The 19,123-nt window shown below is 51.4% G+C and overlaps 1 protein-coding gene across 1 annotated transcript in view; it reads left to right on the top strand.

Annotated features, from left to right (window-relative positions):
• The first annotated feature begins 4,895 nt into the window (after positions 1-4,895).
• The window catches only part of YPEL1 (yippee like 1), a 35,013-nt gene continuing 20,785 nt past the window's right edge, over positions 4,896-19,123 (top strand). The window contains exon 1 of the mRNA XM_032138721.2: positions 4,896-5,080. The gene's annotated coding sequence lies outside the window, so the exon portion shown is untranslated. The remainder of the gene's footprint in view (positions 5,081-19,123) is intronic.

Genomic DNA, 19,123 nt, shown 5'->3' with positions numbered 1-19,123 from the left:
GACAGGAGTGGGAGCCTGGGGACTTGCTGAGGGGTTGGATCTGGGATGTGAGGGAAAGAGAGGGGTCAAGGAGGACTCTGAGGATTTGGCCTGTGCCTGAAAAATGGCCATGCCCTTAATTGAGCTGGTGGAGACAGAGGCTTGGTTTGGTTTGTGTTGAGTTTAAAGTGTAGACCTCCAAGTGAGACTGGGAGTGGGCAGCTATAGGTGAGAGCTTGGGGGTCAGGGGAGGGTTTGTGCTGAGGAACACACTTTTTTTTTTTTTTTGAGACAGGGCCTTGTTCTGTTGCCCAGGCTGGAGTGCTCACTGCAGCCTCAGCTTCCCAGGTTTAAGCAGTCCTCCCTCCTGAGCCCCCCAAATACCTGGGACTACAGGCGTGTGGCCACCACACCTGGCTAATTTTCGTATATATATGTGTATATATATATATATATACACACACACACACATGTATATGTGTGTATATATATATACGTATATGTGTGTATATATATATACATGTATGTGTGTATATATATATATACAGAGAGAGAGAGAGAGAGGAGGTTTTACCATGTTGCCCAGTCTGGTCTTGGGCTCCTGGGCTCAAGCGATCCACCTGCCTCGGCCTCCAAAAGTACTGCGATTATAGGCATGAGCCACTGTGGTTGGTGAGGAGCACATTGATCAGTAGCAGGCTCCATGTGGTCTTCCACTGCCAATGAGCTTGGTGGAGATCACCCGTCAGGCCAGTGGAGGGAAGGGAGGAGCCCTAAGGACTGAACTTTTGGGGCCTCCAACATCAGGAGGGTGAAGGGCAGGTGGGGAAACGGAGTCTGGTGAGGAAGACAGTGGAGCCCCAGAATCTAAGCGAAGAAAGTGTTTTTAAAAAGCGCCCCACTGTAGGAAATGCTAGTAGGACCATCCAGTAAGGCTCACATAGGCTGAGCCCAGATGTGACGACGTGACGTTTGGCGACATGATGTTGGAGTGGTTGGGGTGGAACCCTGAGAATGGGAGGTGGGCATGGGAGGCACCCAGGCCAGGCCCTTCTGCGTCATCTTGCCCTGAAGAGTTGCAGAGCAGGTGGGCATAGCCAAAGAAGGTACGTGGAGCCGAGAGCATGGCTTCTACCCTGATGGGGCAGCCCAGTAAGCCGTGGGGGGCAGGACTAAGGGCGAGCCACGTGTTCATGGCAGCAGGCAGGGCAGATGTTTAGGATGGGATGTTTAGTGGTGGGGGCGGGGAGGAGTCCTCTCCCATCCCTATGTTCTCTGTAAAGTTGGACACAGAGTTAGCAGAGGGGAGGAGGCGTGAGATCATCTTCCAGGATGGTGGAACCTGCACAGACCCGGAGGTGGAGCAGGCGGAGGGTTTTCAGGAGGACTAGGCTTCCCTAGAAACTGGTGTCCCCAAAGTAAGCAGCCAGCTGCAGTGGTGCGTTTCCCAGTTGGGGGAGGGGGCTGAATTTCTCCAGGACAGGCAAGGGTGGGGTGTGGGAAAGGGGTCAGGGAGGAAGTGGGCATGGGGGAGGGCAGCCCCCAGTGGGAGGGCATGCTGAGGCATGGAGCTGGGACGCTAAAGGGAGGGAGCCCTGGAGCTTGAAGGTGGTGTTCCTGAGTGGGCTGTGGGAAAGTGGATTATAAATGGTGCGACCACGAGGTAGGCGGGGGTGGCAGGCTGCAGGCCTGGCTGATGGTGCTGCCCGAGGCCACCCAGAAGGTCGTGCCTGGGATTTTGTTAATAAAAACAGAGATAGAAATGTTAGGGCATTGCCCAAAATAAGAGTATGTATTAAATCATGAAATTTTGTTCATAAAAATGTGTACTAGATCACAATGTAGACTTTCTTTTACTACTTTTATCGTGGTAAAATATACATAACATAAAATTCACCATTTTTACTGTTTTTTGTTTTTTTTTTGAAATGGAGTCTTGCTGTATTGCCCAGGCTGGAGTGCAGCAGCTCCATCTCGGCTCACTGCAACCTCCACCTCTTGGGTTCAAGCGATTCTCTTGCCTCAGCCTCCCAAGTAGCTGGGACTACAGGCACACACCACCATGCCCAGCTAATTTTTTTTGCATTTTTTTTTTTTTTTTTTTTTTAGTAGAGACGGGGTTTCACCATGTTGGCCAGACTTGTCCTGAACTCCTGACCTCAGGTAATCTGCCCACTTCGGCCTCTCAAAGTGCTGGGATTACAGGCATAGCCACCACACCTGGCCCATTTTAACAATTTTAAGGGTGCAATTCAGTGACATTCACATTGTTGTACAGCCATTCCCACTACAATTCCAAATTTTTTTATCGCCCCAAACAGAAACGTTGTACAGATAAAATGAAATGGGTCATGTGGTCACGTGGTCATAGTTAACAACACTTGACGCCACCAAGTCCGCGGAAAGATGCTCAACACCACTAATCACAAGGGAAGTGCAAACCAAGCCCATCATGAGCCCCAATCTCACATGCACCAGGCTGGCCACTGTCAAAAAACAGAAAATAACAGTTGGTGAAGATGTGCAGAAACTGGAAGCCTTGTACACTGTTGGAGAGAAGGTTTTCGAAATGGTGCAGCCACAATGGGAAACAGTATGTAATTGCCTTAAAAAATTCAACATAGAACTACCATATGATCCAGCAACTTCACTTCTGGGTATATACCCAAAATAATTGAAACCAGGGGTTCCAAGAGATGTTTGTACCATCAAGTTCATAGTGGCATTATTTACAATAGCTAAAGTATGGAAGCAGCAAGCCAGGTGTCCACTGACAGATGCACGGAGAAACAAAATGTGGCATCTACATACAATGGAATATTATTCAGCCTAAAAAAGGAAGGAAACTGTGACAGTGCTACACCATCGGTGAGCCTTGCAGACATTATGCTAACTGAAACGAGCCACAAAAGTCACAATAAGACACAAAAAGACAAATACCAGATGATTTCACTTATGTGAGGTACCCAGAGTAGTCAACTCATAGGGACAGAAAGTAGAATGGGGGTGGTACGGGGCATGGGTAGAGGGAAACCGGGAGTCAGTGTTTAATGAGTCCAGAGCTTTACTTAGGCAAGATGAAAATGAGTTCTGGAGAGGGATGATGATGATGGTTGCACAACATTATGAATGTATTTAATACCAGTGAACTGTACACTTCAAAATAGTTAAATGGGGCCAGGCGCGTGGGCTCACGCCTGTAATCCCAGCACTTTGGGAGGCCGAGGCAGGCGGATCACTTGAGGTCAGGAATTCGAGACCAGCCTGGCCAATATGGTGAAACCCTGTCTCTACTACAAATACAAAAATTAGCCGGGCGTGGTGGTGGGCAACTGTGGTCTCAGCTACTCGGGAGGCTGAGGCAGGAGAATCGCTTGAGCCCGGGAGAAGGAGGTTGCAGTGAGCCAAGATTGCACCACCGCACTCCAGCCTGGGCGACAGAGCGAGACTCCTGTCTCAAGAAGAAAAAAAAAAAACAAAAAACAGGCAACATCCAGCCACAATCTAAGTTATGAGTTAGGTGTACATTTAGCGACTTGAAGAGATCTTTACATACACAGTGGCTTGCAGAAAACAGGAGAACACGTCCAGAGGACGCTGATAACAATGTTGTATACATTGTGACTTCAATAGAGGTTTTGTTTTCTTTTTTCCTTTTTTTTTTTTTTTTGTTCAAGAGGAAGGGTCTCGCTCTGTCACCCAGTCTGGAGTGCAGTAGCGCGATCACGGCTCACTGAAGCCTCAACTTCCTGGGCTCAAGTGATCCTCCCGCCTCAGCCTCCCAGGTAGCTGGGACTACAGGCGTGCACCACCATGCCTAATTTCTTGGTTTTTTTGGTACAGACAGGGTCTCACTGTGTTGCCCAGGCTGGTCTTGAACTCCTGGGCTGAAATGATCCTCCTGTCTCGGCCTCCCACAGTGCTGGAATTACAGGCGTGAGCCACTGCACCCAGCCTTCAAATATATATATATATATATATTCAAATAATACATATCTATTTTCAAATAATATATATATTTTTTAAAGAAGGGATATGGAACCAAGAAAACAGTGACATTAGAGGCATGGGGGTGGCGCAGGCTGCCGGGGCGTCGGCGGCACTACCCAGAGGAAGCGGCTTTCTGTCGGGTCTGACGCGGCAGTCCTGGAGCAGAGCGAGGGGCCAGACGCAGACCCGGGGGGTCCTCCGTGGCGAGGGGGTCCTAGGGGGTTAGGTCCCTTGGGTTCAGAGAAGGTGGTGGGGACGGGACAGCACGGACGACCGCACTCTGGGGACCCGGCCGCGGAGGGGTCCGGCCAAGGCGGGCCCTGGTCAGGCGCACACGAGCTCGCCTCGGCCTCCACGTCCGCCCCACAGAACGCTGCCGACCGCGCGGACGGGCGGTATGTGCACGGCGCTGGCCGAGGAGTCTGCGCGCAAGCTCGCTTCAGCCTCTGGAGCTGCGGGCTCTGCACGCCCTCGGCCCATCCCCACGAGCCGGGGGAGCGGGTGACCAGTGGGCTTCCCAGTGCGCGCGTCCACCACCGCTGGCCCCGCGGGCTGAGAGTCCCTCCCCAGCCAGCCTGCGTCCGCGCGCTGCGCTCCTCGCGGAACCCGCCCCCGCTCTCGCCCCGCCCCACGCGGCCCCGCCCCCGCGTCCCTCGGCCCTTACAGGCTGGCTCCGAGGCCGCGCCCGGCGGGTCAGCCAATGGGAGTGCGGCGCGCCCCGCGGCACGTGCGCTCCTGCGCGTCCCGGCCGGGTGCGAGCTGGCGGAGCTCCTTGGCCCGGAGCGCGCGGGGCGGGGGCGCGCGGGGCAGGGCGGGACGCGGGGCGGAACGGAGGCAGGATGGGGGCGGGGCGCTGGCGACATGGCGCGCTGATTGGCCGGCGCCGCGCTCCGAGGCTGTTAACGGCGTCTGGGCCGGGCCACGGCTCCAAAACAAAGGGCAGGCGGCCCGCGGGGCGGCGGCGGCGGGAGGATGCCTCACGCCCTGCCTAGGCGCTAACGGCCTCAGCGCGTCCCGGGCCGCGCCGGGAACGCCTGAGAGCCGAGCCCGCGCTGACCGGGGCCCGGGCCGGATGGGCGCTGCGGGCCGGGGCGCGGACCGCGGAGCGGCCGTGAGTACGGGCGGGCCTGGCTGCAGCTGCGCGGGCGGTTACTTTGTGGCCACCCAAGGATACTGTGGCTGCGGGCGGGCCCGGGAAGCACCTGTTGGGCGTCCGGGCGGGCGGGGGCGCGAACAGGGCGGGCCTGTGACTTTTTTGTTCCGTTTTGGATTTTGATTTGTTGATATTGGGCTCACTCCGTTTTGGCACAGACAACAACGCCTAATCTTTGATTCCCCCGCCGTTTCTTCTCTCCACCTCCCCCGCTGCCCCTCTTCTCCCGCCCCACCGTGAAAAGATAGGGAAAATGGACAAGATCCCTGATTTTTGGTTCTTCCTTCCTTAAAAAATACAGCCTCAACTGGGCAAGGAAATGAGGGCAAAAGACGTCTCCTAGGAATGTTTATCAGAAAGGCAGAAAAGGTTTTCAAGTTGCCACATAAATATCATGACTAAAATGGAGCGTCCTCGGTATTTACCACTTGTGGCATAGGTTTCATTAACAGAGATTGCAAAAGCCTGAGCTTCAGAGATCTAAACAGGGTCCGCCTCCCCCATGCTTGGCTCTGATTGACATCTTTGATGTCCAAATTATGTGCTGAGTTCTAAGGATGGGCAAAAGGCTGAGATTCTATTTTAGGCAGATAATGAACATGGAAGACATCAATTTCCCCGCCCCACGCTTTTTCTGTTCCGTTGCATTTCTTCTTCCTCTATCTAAAACATACCCACCTTAACCTGATGTTTCCTTTGCTAAGAATGTTATTCTTCCCACCCACCAGCCCCTGACACTCCTAAATCCCTACTCAGGTCCCAAGACTAGGTTTACCACCACTGGGAAGCCTTTCCAGGCACCTCACCTGAGCAATCTATAGATGTGACAAATGTTTGCTGAACACCTGTCAGGTCCAGGAGCTGTGCTTAATCCTGATGTCATTGAGTCTTGGGAGGCAATGGTAGTGGCATGTTTGAGGAATAAGAGGATCTCCAGGACCTTCATGGTCCCTCCTCTTGGGCCCTACAGGGTAGAGTGTCATCTACTTGTGGGAACCCCTACGGGTTGGGCCAATATTGAGCACTTATATAATAACTGAGCGCTCTTAATTACCAATCTGAGCAATAGTCTTCTTTTAAAATAACGTCTTATTTTGGAAAAACTTTAAATTTACATAAAGGTTGCAAAGATAGTACAGACCATCCCAATATATCCTACACCCAGTGCTCCCTATCCTTACCATCCTGCACTACTGTGGTACACTTTGCCAACATGAAAAATTGACCTGGGTGCATTCTTGTCAGTAAACTCTGGGAATTAAGCCTTTTCACTTTTGAATCACTGTAATTTATAAAGCAATTTCTCTGTTTGTTTCTTTGTTTGAGACAGGGTCTCACTCTTGCTCAGGATGGAGTGCAGTGGCACAAATATGGCTCACTGCAACCTCCACATCCTGAGCCCAAGTGATCCTCTTGCCTCAGCCTCCCATGTAGCTAGGACTACAGGTGCACACCACCATGACTGGTTAACTTTACATTTTTTTTGTAGAGACAGGGATCGCACTTAATGCTTCCCAGGTGGTCTTGAACTCCTAGGCTCAACTGATCCACCTGCCTCAGCCTCCTGAAGTGTTGGGATTACAGGCTTGAGCTGCTATACCTCACCATACAGCTATTTTCTTTAGGTTGAGAGCAGTGTTCCTCTAACATCTGTTCTTGATTCTTGCCTGTCTTCACTAAGTTCCACCAGCACCTGTGTCAAGGGGCAGGGATGCAGGAAAAGGGAAAGAGGCCACCCTATGGGTTTTTTCTTTTTTCTTTCTTTTTTTGTTGGTTTGTTTTGGTTTGTTTATTTCAACAAACAAATTGGTTTTTTGAGACAACGTCTCATTCTGTCACCCAGGCTGGAGTATAATGGCACTGTCTCCACTCACTGCAACCTCAACCTCCTAGGTTCAAGCCATCCACCCGCCTCCTCGGTAGCTGGAACCACAGGCACACACCACCATACCCAGCTAATTTTTTGATTTTTTTGTAGAGACAAGGTCTCATTCTGTTGCTGGTCTCAAACTCCTGAGCTGAAGCGATCTTCCCCCCTTGCCTCCCAAAGTGCCAAGATTACAGGTGTGAGCTACCACCCCCAGTTAGTTTTGTTTTGTTACTTTATTTATTTATTTTTTGAGACAGAGTCTCGCTCTGTCTCACCCAGGGTGGAGTGCGGTGGCATGGTCTCGGCTCACTGCAGCCTCCACCTCCAGGGTTCAAGCGATTCTCCTGTCTCAGTCTCCTGAGTAGCTGGGATTACAGGCATGTGCCACCACACCCAGCCAGTTTTGTATTTTTAGTAGAGACAGGGTTTCACCATGTTGCCCAGGCTGGTCTCAAACTCCTGACCTCAGATGATCTTCCCCACCTCAGCCTCCCAAAGTGGTGGGATTACAGGTGTAAGCCACCGTGCCCAGCCTTGTTTTGTTATATTAGACAGAGTCTTGCTCTGTCACTCTAGCCTGGGGTACAGTGGCACAGTCACAGCTCACTGCAGCCGTTCAACCTCTTGGGCTCAAGCAATCCTACAGCCTCAGCCTTCTGAGTAGCTGGGACTGTGGGTGTGCACCACCATGCCCAACTAAATTAAAAAAAAATTATTTTTGGTAGATATGAGGTTTGGGGTTCTCACTATGTTGCCCAGGCTGGTCCCCAACTCCTGGCCTCAAGTGATCCTCCAGTCTCAGCCTCCCAACGTGCTGGGATTTACAGGTGTGAGCCCAGCCTACCCTGTAGTTTTTTTGTTTGCTTGTTTGTTTTTGTTGTTGTCGTTGTTGTTTTTGAGACAGAGTCTCACTCTGTCGACAGGCTGGAGTGCAGTGGCGTGATCTCGGCCCAGTGCAGCCTCCGCCTCCTGCGTTCGAGCAATTCTCCTGTCTCAGCCTCCTGAGTAGCTGGGAGTACAGGCACCTGCCACAACACCTGGCTAGTTTTTGTATTTTTTTTTTTTTTTTTTTTTTTTTTTTTTTTTTTTTTTTTTTTTTGAGACGGAGTCTTTCTCTGTCCCCCAGGCTGGAGTGCAGTGGCGCGATCTCGGCTCACCGCAACCTCCACCTCCTGGGTTCACGCCATTCTCCTGCCTCAGCCTCCCAAGTAGCTGGGACTACAGGCGCCCGCCAACACGCCCGGCTAATTTTTTTTGTATTTTTAGTAGAGACGGGGTTTCACCGTGTTAGCCAGGATGGTCTCGATCTCCTGACCTCGTGATCCGCCCGCCTCGGCCTCCCAAAGTGCTGGGATTACAGGCTTGAGCCACCGCGCCCGGCCTGTTTTTGTATTTTTAATAGAGATGGGGTTTCACCAGATTGGCCAGGATGGTCTCAATCTCAAGTGGTCCGCCCACCTCAGCCTCCCAAAGTGCTGGGATTACAGGCGTGAGCCACCGCGCCCGGCCAACCCTGTCATTTTAATGTATTTGTCTCCATGGAAGACTAATAAACAAAATTGTTTTGAATATGAAGAAGCAATAGAAGCTCCCCTGCTTTCAAACTGTTCTGTGATGCTCTTCATTAGAGTTAAATGAAGTTGCGTAAATGTTTTTAAGTAGTTAGATCTAATAATCAGTGAAACCTCTAGGGAGTGGGAATTTTGACAAGAGATTTGAGCAGAGGTTGAGGAAAGTTCCCAATAGCCAAGACAGAGAGGGCTAAGGGTTTTTGGAGCAAGCAGTGCGAGATAGATTCAGGAAAGAAGTCAAGAGGATGAAATTGATTCCACCAGCAAATGCCAGGACATTATACTTGCTATATAGATGCTGAGTACTAAAAACCTGTTGGCGAGTGAAAGTAAAATGGAAATCCTGGTGCCAGCCACTGTTGCCCACACCCCAGGAAGGGGTCAGGAGCCGTTACTCACCCCATTGCTCAGCAGGCCCTCTGGCACCTGTAGGGCCTTGGGCCGGGGCCAGGATTCCTGGTGGGGCTTGTGAGGTGCTTGCTGAGCCCCTGCCGTACTGTAACAGTGACACATGCTCCTGCCGTGAGGCCCTGGTCAGACACCTAAACTGTGCCCAAGGATCATCCCCCTTAACATCTCATGTGACTCTGATTGCCCTGAAAATTGCATGTTACCCCACTTTACAAAGAAGATAGCAGAACTTGGCTTCAGGTCCCAGAGCCAACAAACACGTGGCACATTTTGCATGAAACCCTGGGAAACCTCTCAAAGCAAGTCAAACCCTCTTTCACCTTTGTCCTGGGAGTGATGACATCCCTGTTGCCAAACCTCACCTACTTCCTCCCTCCTGGTGCCACCTGCCTTCTCAGCAGCATTGGCATACACCCCCGCCACCCAAACACTTCCCCCTCACTTTTCCTGGTTTCTCTTTGTGTATCTGTGTTTTTTTCCTTCTCTTGCCCCAAGACAGGGCCTTTAATGTCTGATGAGACTTTATTTAGCATGAGGGTAAATAAAGTAGTTTTAAAGATTCTCAACCTCTTTTCTTCTATCTCAATCCAGTCTTCTGGGTCTGGTACCCACTCTATCAACCTAACAAGGCTAGTGTTGCACATAGTTCCTACACCTCCCCTTTTCTTTCTTTTTTTTTTTTTTTTTGACACAGGGTCTCACTTGGTCATCCAGGCTGGAGTGCAGTGGCGATCACCTCAGCCTCCTAAGTAGCTGGGACCACAGGCACATGCCACCACACCTGGTTAATTTTTAAATTTTTTTGTAGAGACAGGTTTTTGCCATTTTGCCCAGGCTGGTCTCGAACTCCTGACCTCAGATGATCCTCCCACCTTGGCCTCTTAAAGTGCTGGGATTACAGGCATGAGTCACCATGCACAGCCCCCTCTTCTTGTTGTTAGCAAGAAAGCACCTCTACTAGGATGTGTCCCAGGGCCTTGGTTATGGGAAACTTTGTTACTAATGGTAGAAAAAAAAAAAAAAGAATGTAGTACAGGTTCTTTGAAAAGAACTTCTCAGTACAAACACATTATCAGTAGTCTCAGGAGAGGTGGTGGAGGTAGTACTTGAGCACAGGTGGGAGGAGAGAGCCTGGAGGGCCGAGGCACCCGCGGCCACTGGGCAGTGGAGGAGCCAGGCCCCTTGGGTTCCCCAGAGAGTAGGGGTTGGTGGGGAGTCTACAGAGGGCCATGGAGCTTTGTCTCAGGGCAGCCATATAGGTGGTTTGATGCTGTCAATGAGTCCCATTGTGCACCTAGGCTGCAGTTCCTGAAATGTGGAGGGGAGCTTTTCCTCCTGTAATTCAAGTAGGGAGGAAGTGGATGTGTGTGGATGGAAGCTGGAATTGCCAAAGGCAAATTGTACCCATGCTGTTGCCCTTTGTTGTAAATTTTTCCAGACCTTTCCACACCTGTGACTTCATGTACTATGTGTGAGTTTGAATAGTCAGTGTGGGCCAGACGCCGTAGCTCACGCCTGTAATCCTAACACTTTGGGAGGCCAAGGCCGGTGGATCACTTGAGGTCGGGTTCAAGGCCAGCCTGGCCAACATGGTGAAACCCCATCTCTACTAAAAATACAAAAATAGCCTGTAGTCCCAGCTATTTGGGAGGCTGAGGCACAAGAATTGCTTGAATCCGGGAGGCGGAGGCTGCAGTGAGCCAAGATCGTGCCACTGCAGTCCAGCCTGGGAAACAGAGCGAGACTCCGGGAGCTCCGTGATGAAAATGTCTCTGATGTGTGTTTGTCAGTGCATTTGGCCAGTCTCTTTTGCTTAAACTTTGTTGTTGTTGTTGCTTTTGTTGAGAAGGAGTCTCACCCTGTTGCCCAGGCTGGAGTGCAGTGGTGCAATCTCGGCTCACTGCAACCTCTGCCTCGCGGGTTCAAGCAGTTCTCCCACCTCAGCCTCCCTAGTAGCTGGGATTACAGGCACCCACCACCACACCCAGCTAATTTTTGTATTTTTAGTAGAGATGAGGTTTCACCATGTTGGTTGGCCAGGCTGGTCTCGAACTCCAGACCTCAGGTGATCCGCCCATCTCGGCCTCCTAAAGTGCTGAGATTACAGGTGTGAGCCACCGTGCCTAGCCTCTATTGGTTAAACTTGAGGTGGTTTCTAATCTTTTATTACAGGCAGTATTATTACAGGATGATATTTTATTTCAGGTAATAACTGCTTTTATCCAGTTATTTTGCACATGTGCATCAGCCAAAGGTGAACTCCCCAGAAGAACCCCCAGTCCAGGGCTGTGCTCCTAGGAATGTTGTGGGTGTTGCCAAATGGCTGGATCACAGAGCACCTTCACCAGTGGTGTTATCAACTTTTTAAATTTTTAAATTTAATTTATTGTTTGTAGAGACTGTCTCACTCTGTCACCCAGCCTGGAGTGCAGTGGTGTGATCATGGCTCACAGCAACCTTGACCTCCTGGCCTCAAGTGATCCTCCCATCTCAGCCTCCCAAGTAGCTGGGACTACAGGTGCACACCTGGCTCGTTTTTTTTTTTTATTAGAGATGGGGGTCTTGCTGTGTTGGCCAGGCTGATCTTGAACTCCTGGCCTCAAGTAATCTTCCCACCTTGGCCTCCCAAAACACTGAGATTATAGGCATGGGCCACCCCTGACCTTATCAACTTTTTTTTTTTGAGATAAGATCGTATTCTATCACCAATGCTGGAGTGCAGTGGTGTGATCTCGGCTCACTGCAACCTCTGCCTCCTGGGCCTAAGCAATTCTCCTGCCTTAGCCTTCCAAGTAGCTGGCACCACAGTCATGCACCACCATGCCCAGCTAATTTTTTTTTTTTTTTTCTTCAGGACGGAGTTTTGCTCTTGTTGCCCAGGCTGGAGTACAATGGTGCAATCTCAACTCACTGCAATCTCTGCCTCCCGGGTTCAAGCAATTCTCCTGCCTCAGCCTCCCAAGTAGCTGGCATTACAGGCACGCACCACCACGCCTGGCTAATTTTTGTATTTTTAGTAGAGATGGGGTTTCACCATGTTGGCCAGGCTGGTCTAGAACTCCTGACTTCAGGTGATCCACCCGCCTCAGCCTCCCAAAGTGCTGGGATTACAGGCGTGAGCCACTGTGCCTGGGCTTTTGTATTTTTTTGTAGAGACGGGGTTTCACCATGTTGCCCAAGCTGGTCTCAAACTCCTGGACTCAAGCGATGCACCCACCTTGGGTTCCCAAAGTGCTGGGATTACAGATGTGAGCCACCACACCTGGCCTAACTTTTAAAAAAATCATTGCCAACCTGCTAAGTGTTAGACAGTATGAGTGTGCCTTCAGAGTTGAACATCTACTTGCATGTTCCAACTTGGACACCGTGGTCCAAGGTGGGGAGACTATGGTTTTGAATTCAGCTTCACAGGTCACTGGCTGTGCAACCTTGGGTGCTCGGGTAACCTTTTTGGACTTCGGTTTCCCCATGTGCATCGTGGGGCTAATAAGGACACGCGTCTCTTAAGACTGCTGTTAATCGTGCGATTCTTGTGCAGTGAGCAGCTTAGGACAGGGCTGGTGTTGGCTTGCCAGGCTCTGGGAGCCGCTGCATGTCCTTTTCCAGGAGCTGGTAGTTTTATCCGTCGTCCATTCCCTCCGTGATGGCGGTGGCCTTTTCATCTTTCTAATCCCAAGGACAGTGCCTTGCCAGTGAGGGGTGGGAGAGGCAAAGCCAAAAGCAGGGAGGCCTCCTCGGTGGAGAGGAGGGGAAGGAAGGGGCGGCCGAGTGGGAGCGGAGGTGGAGAAGCTGTGGGGACGGCTGGCCGGGCAGGTGACAGCACCACCTCTCACCCCTCATCCCTCTCCTCCCTCTCCTCCCTAAAGAGGTGGACCATGATATCCCAGTTCCACTTTCTTTATGAACCCTGGCTGAACATGGCAGGGCCACATGAGCACTGTTCCTTCCCTGCTCTCCCTGGCACTCTGTCCATCCGGCACACCAGCCCCTTCATCGCCACGCCCAGCAGACACCCCAGTTCTTCTCCAGCTTTGCAGTCTCTGACCCTGACGCACTGGCTTCCATATCTGCCTGAGGCCTCCTTTCCATCTCGGGATACCCTGGAGGGCTCCGCGGGGAAGTAATGGGGATGGGACCCGCACTCACTTGCCAGATAGTGGCAGTGCCGGGGGTTAGATGGAGCAGCCTGGGGATTGAGGGGAACAGGCTGTCCTCTACACAGGTGCCCCGGGGATGGGGCAAGGACCCGGTGGGGTGGTTGAAAAAGAGAATGGGGCACCCCAGTCTGCACTCTATCCCATGAAGTGTCAGAAGCTGCCCAGTTTTGTTTGCTTCCTCAGTGTGTTTGTCTTTAGAAGTGTGCTACCGGCACCATATGGACATGGGCCTGATTCACATTCTCTTAGAATAACTTTACAGGCTTATTTTAGGAGAGAAATTTCTGGATTCCAGAAAATTGTTTTTGCTCTAAAAACATACCCCACATTAATGTCTATTTGGGGGGATGGATGGCAGCTGCCCTCCAAACTTGGGAACACACAGTGTCCGAGAGTGGAGATGATTTTCCTGGTGAATTGCCCGGCATTTTCCTTTCAGTTACTTACTTCAGGGCGGTTCCTTATTTGCCAATAGATCTTGTAAAGGCCCATTTACATTGGTTGTTTCCAAACTTGGCCATGGTTTCCCCTGTGCAACAGTGGATCTGTCATGTAAAGCCAAGTTAAAACTTAACATGACATGCCTCTCAGTGAGCACAAATCCAGCCCTGGCCACTACTGCCAGGACCCCTTTGAGGGCTAGTGACAAGGGTCGCCATCAGGACTGAGACCACATGAAGTGCATGGGAGGCATCTGTGCAGTGACCAGATTCAAGGCAGGAGACAGGGACGGGGACTTGGGGGACAGTTGGGGCCCAGGGCAGCAGGCTCTTCAGGTAAGGACGCCTTGGGGGCGGGGCTGTATAATGAAGGTCTCCAAATAAGGCCCATGCGAAGTGTGCTTGGGAAACAGCAAGCCTGTTTTGGTTGGAAACAAGGCTTTTTGTAATTAGCGGTGCCCTCAGTGTTTACTCTGCAGAGCCCTAGGCACTCTGGTCCAGGAAGAGTTAGTAGCGTCCTCTGCATCCCACTGGGGATGTGTGACACTCGGAGAAACCACCAGGCGGAGGCAAGAGCTGAGATCTGAGCTTGTCGCTGCATCTGTCTGCCTCACAGCTGGGAGGCTCAGCCAGTGGCACTTGCTGTGGGGACAGCCCAGGTGCAGGAAGGGGCCAGCAAGGGAGGGCAGCAGGCTGGGCTACAGCCGCCAGAGGTGGTATCTCCACTGAGAGTTACAGGCTTTGAGCAAATAGAGGCCAGTTACAGCATGGAGGACCCTGGGGTAACACAGGACCCTGATGGGGACACACCGCTTCCTCCTGCCTGGAACACTGGTGGTCAGAGGGTCCCCTCCCTCCTGGGGACTGGACTGTCCTCCACTGATGTTCCTCCCTCTCAGGCCAGGTGGGACCGAGTAGCGGAGAGCACCTGTGCTCTGGATTGAGCACCCACCTGTGGGACCGTGGTGGCCACTAGCGGGCAGGGATGCCTGTTTCTCAGGATGTTGTGAGAATTCAATGGCCTGAGAATTTGCAGACCCTAAGGTGCAAGTGCGTGATGTAAAGGGCAAACGCCTATCTTTGGCAACATTCTTGTCATTCTGGGGGCCTCAGACCCGAGGGCCTTGCGCCTGAATAGATGAGATTCCTTCTTTTTTTTTTTTTTTTTTTTTTTTTTGAGACGGAGTCTTGCTCTGTCGCCCAGGCTGGAGTGCAGTGGCGCACTCTCGGCTCACTGCAAGCTCCGCCTCCCGGGTTCACGCCATTCTCCTGCCTCAGCCTCCGAGTAGCTGGGACTACAGGCGCCCGCCACCACGCCCGGCTAATTTTTTGTATTTTTAGTAGAGACGGGGTTTCACTGTGGTCTTGATCTCCTGACCTCGTGATCCGCCCGCCTCGGCCTCCCAAAGTGCTGGGATTACAAGCGTGAGCCACAGCGCCCGGCCGAGATTCCTTCCTGGAACCTTCTGGGACCAGCTTGGGGCCACAGCAGGCTACGGCAGGTCCTTCCTGGGCAGCGCTGGCAGGGCCCTGGCTTGTGCACTGCTCTTCGGGGACCATGGTCCTAGACCCTGGGGACATGTGGGTCTGGGTGAGGTGAATCTGCAGCTGCCCCCACCCCATGGCCCCTGCCCACAGAGGCTCCTTGGTGCCCATGGGTCCATGTTTTTGACAAGCTTACCAACGTTTAGTGGCCACTTCTCATATCAAGTACTGATGTTTCTTTTTTTGGAGAGGGTCTCGGTCTGTTGCCCAGGCTGGAGTGCAGGGGCACCACCATCACAGCTCACCGTAGCCTTGACCTCCCTGGCTTAAGCAATCCTCCAGTTTCACCCTCTGGAGTAGCTAGGACCACAGGCATGTGCCACCATGCCCGGCTATTTTTTTTTTTCTTTGGTAGAGACAGGGTCTCACTATATTGCCTGGGTTGGTCTTGAACTCCTGGGCTCAAGTGATCCTCCTGCCCTGGCCTCCAGAAGTGCTGGGATGACAGGCGTGAGCTGCTGCACCCGGCCGCAGTAGTGATATTTCAACCCCCATTTACTTTTGCTGTCTCCATGTGAGGATTCCCCTGATACGTATTCATTCCCCAGATATTTAAGTGCCTTTCAGGGGCCAGGACACTAGTCAGTGATTTTTTTTCTACCATCTAGGTTTAATAAAACCACCCAAGTGACTTTAAAATTTTATCATTTTAGGCTGGGCGCAGTGGCTCATGCCTGTAATCCCAGCACTTTGGGAGGCCAGGGCGGGTGGATCACCTGAGGTCAGGAGTTGGAGACCAGCCTGGCCAACATGGTGAAACCCTGTCTCTACTAAAAATACAAAAAATCAGCTGGGCGTGATGACGTGCGCCTGTAGACCCAGCTACTCAGGAGGCTTAGGCAGGAGAATCGCTTGAACCTGGGAGGCGGAGGTTGCAGTGAGCCGAGATCATGCCACTGCATGCCAGCCTGGGGAACAGAATGAGACACCGTCTCAAAAAAAAAAAAAAAATTAAAATTAAATAAAATTCCAGCCAGGCACAGTGGCTCACACCTGTAATCCTAGCACTTTGGGAGGCTGAGGTGGGCGGATCACCTGAGGTCAGGAGTTTGAGACCAGCCTGGCTAACATGGCGAAACCCTGTCTCTCCTAAAAATGCAAAAATTAGCTGAGTGTAGTGGCCTGCACCTGTAATCCCAGCTACTTGGGAGGCTGAGGCAGGAGAATTGCTTGAACCAGGAGGCAGAGGCTGCTGCAGTGAGCCAAGATCACGCCACTGCACTCCAGCCTGGATGACAGAGTGAGACTCTGTCTCAAAAAAACAATTAATTAAATAAAATCCCACCAGGCGCAGCACGCACTGCTGTAGTCCCAGCAACTCGGGAGGCTGAGGTGGGGAGATTGCTTGAACCCGGGAGTTCTGGGCTGTAGTGCGCTACGCTGTTCAGTTGTCCACACTAAGTTAGGCATCAATATGGTGACCTTCCAGGAGCGGGGGACCACCAGGTTGCCTAAAGAGGGGTGAACAGGCCTCAGTTGAAAACAGAGCAGGTCAAAACTCCCTGCTGATCAGTAGTGGCATCATGCCTGTAAATAGCCACTGCCCTCCAGCCTGGGCAGCAGATTTAAAAAAAAAAATTAATTAAAAAAATAAATAATCCCCTAGAAGTCGTTGCCACCCCCTCCTGCCCAGGGTCCTCACTTCCTGTGCTCTAACTCCCAACACAGGTGTCCTTTGTGGAAGGACAAGCGATGTGCACAAGTGTTGGCCCCAGGGGTTACTGACTGTGGAGTGGGGGCTGTGCGTTTTCTCCCAAAAGATGATCTGCAGTTAGGCATTCATGGCATTTAGAAATTCAAAATAAAACCCTTGGCAAATGGGCACTTTTTTGGTTTGTTTGTTTGTTTTTCCGAGACAGAGTCTCACTCTGTTGCCTAGTCTGGAGTGCAGTGGCACGATGTTGGCTCACTACAACCTCCGTCTCCCAGGTTCGAGCGATTCTCCTGGCTCAGCCCCCTCAAGTAGCTAGGATTACAGGCATGTGCCACCATGCCTGGCTATTTTTTTGTATTTTTAGTAGAGACAGGTGTTCTTTGGTTTTTGGATTTTTTTGAGAACGAGTCTCACTCTGTTGCCCAGGCTGGAGTGCAGTGGCGTGATCTCGGCTCACTGCAACCTCATCTCCCAGGGTTCAAGCATTTCTTCTGCTTCAGCCTCCCAAGTAGCTGGGACTACAGGCACGTGCCACCACGTCTGGCTAATTTTGTATTTTTAGTAGAGATGGGGTTTCACCATATTGGCCAGGCTGGTCTCAAACTCCTGACCTCGTGATCTGCCTGCCTTGGCCTCCCAAAATAATGGGATTACAAGCATGAGCCACCGCACTGGCCAAATGGCCACTTTTTGAAGTGCTTTCCCTGTATGTGTATACCGCGTTCTCTCTATGGACTACTATTCAGCCTTAAAAAAAGACAAGGGAATTCTGTAGTAGGCGACAACATGGATGTACCTTGAAGACATTATGTGCTCAGTGAAATAAGCCAGGTGTGGACAAACACTGCATGATTCCACTTACATGAGGTATCTAGAGAAGTCAAATTCATGGAATCAAACATTAGGATGGTAGCTGCCAGGGGCTTGGTGGAGGAGGAAATGGGAATTTATTAATCCACAGGCATAAAGTTTCAGGTAAGGAAGATGAACAAGCCCTAGAGATCTGCTGTCCATTGTACCGAGAGTCTACAATGTTCTGTCCACTTAAAATGTGTTCAGGACAAACAGCAATTAAAAAAAAAAAAATGTTGGGCCGGGCACAGTGGCTCAGGCCTGTAATCCCAGCCCTTTGGAAGGCCTAAGCAGGTGGATCACTTCAGGTCAGGAGTTGGAGACCAGCCTAGCTAACATGGCGAAACCTCTTCTCTACTAAAAATATAAAAATTAGCCAGTCACGGTGACGTGCACCTGTAATCCAAACTACTGAGGAGGCTGAGGCAGGAGAATCGCTTGAATCCAGGAGGTGGAGGTTGCAGTGAGCCAAGATCACGCCACTGTACTCCAGCCTGAGTGACAGAACGAGACTCCATCTCAAAAAAAAAAAAAAAGTCTGGGCGCAGTGGCTCACGCCTGTAATCTCAGCACTTTGGGAGGCCACGACGGGCAGATCACGAGGTCAGGAGATCGAGACCATCCTGGCTAACATGATGAAACCTCATCTATTACCAGGCATGGTGGCACACCCTGTAACCACTATACCAGAGGTGAGGTTGAACCAGGAGGCGGAGGTTGCAGTGACTGAGATGCCCAAAAAAAAAAAAAATGTTGGCCAGGCACAATGACTCACACCTGTAATCCCAGCACTTTGGGAGGCTGAGGCAGACAGATCACTTGAGGCCAGGAGTTTGAGACCAGCCTGGCCACCATGGTGAAACACCATCTCTACTAAAAATACAAAAAAATTAGCCGGGTGTAGTGGTGTGCACATGTAGTCCCAGCTACTCTGGTGGCTGAGGCAGGAGAATTGCTTGAACCCGGAAGGCAGGGTTTGCAGTGAGCTGAGATCACACCACTGCACTCCAGTCTGGGTGACAGAGCAAGACTCTCAAAAGAAAAACAAAAAAACAAAATCGGCCAGGCATGGTGGCTCATGACTATAATCCCAGCACTTTGGGAAGCTGTGGTGGGTGGGAGGCCAAGGCGGGTGGATCACGTGAGGTCAGGAGTTTGAGACCAGCCTGGCCAACATGGTGAAACCCCATCTCTACTAAAAATACAAGATTAGCTGGGCATGGTGGTGCATGCCTGTAGGCCCAGCTACTCAAGAGGCTGAGGCAGGAAAATTTCTTGAACCCAGGAGGTGGAGGCTGCAGTAAGTCAAAATTATGCCATTGCACTCCAGCCTGGGTGACAGAGTGAGACTCTGCCTCAAAAAATCAGTCAGGTGTGGTGGCTAATGCCTGTAATCCCAGCACTTTGGGAGGCTGGGGCGGTTGGATCACTTGAACCCAGGCATTTGAGACCAGCTTGGGCAACAAAGTGAGACCCCATCTCTACAATAAAAGAATTAGCC

The sequence above is a fragment of the Hylobates moloch genome, unplaced genomic scaffold (genome assembly GCF_009828535.3).
Source record: "Hylobates moloch isolate HMO894 unplaced genomic scaffold, HMol_V3 SCAFFOLD_19, whole genome shotgun sequence".
NCBI lineage: Eukaryota > Metazoa > Chordata > Mammalia > Primates > Hylobatidae > Hylobates > Hylobates moloch.
This window is presented reverse-complemented; position numbering and strand designations above follow the sequence as displayed.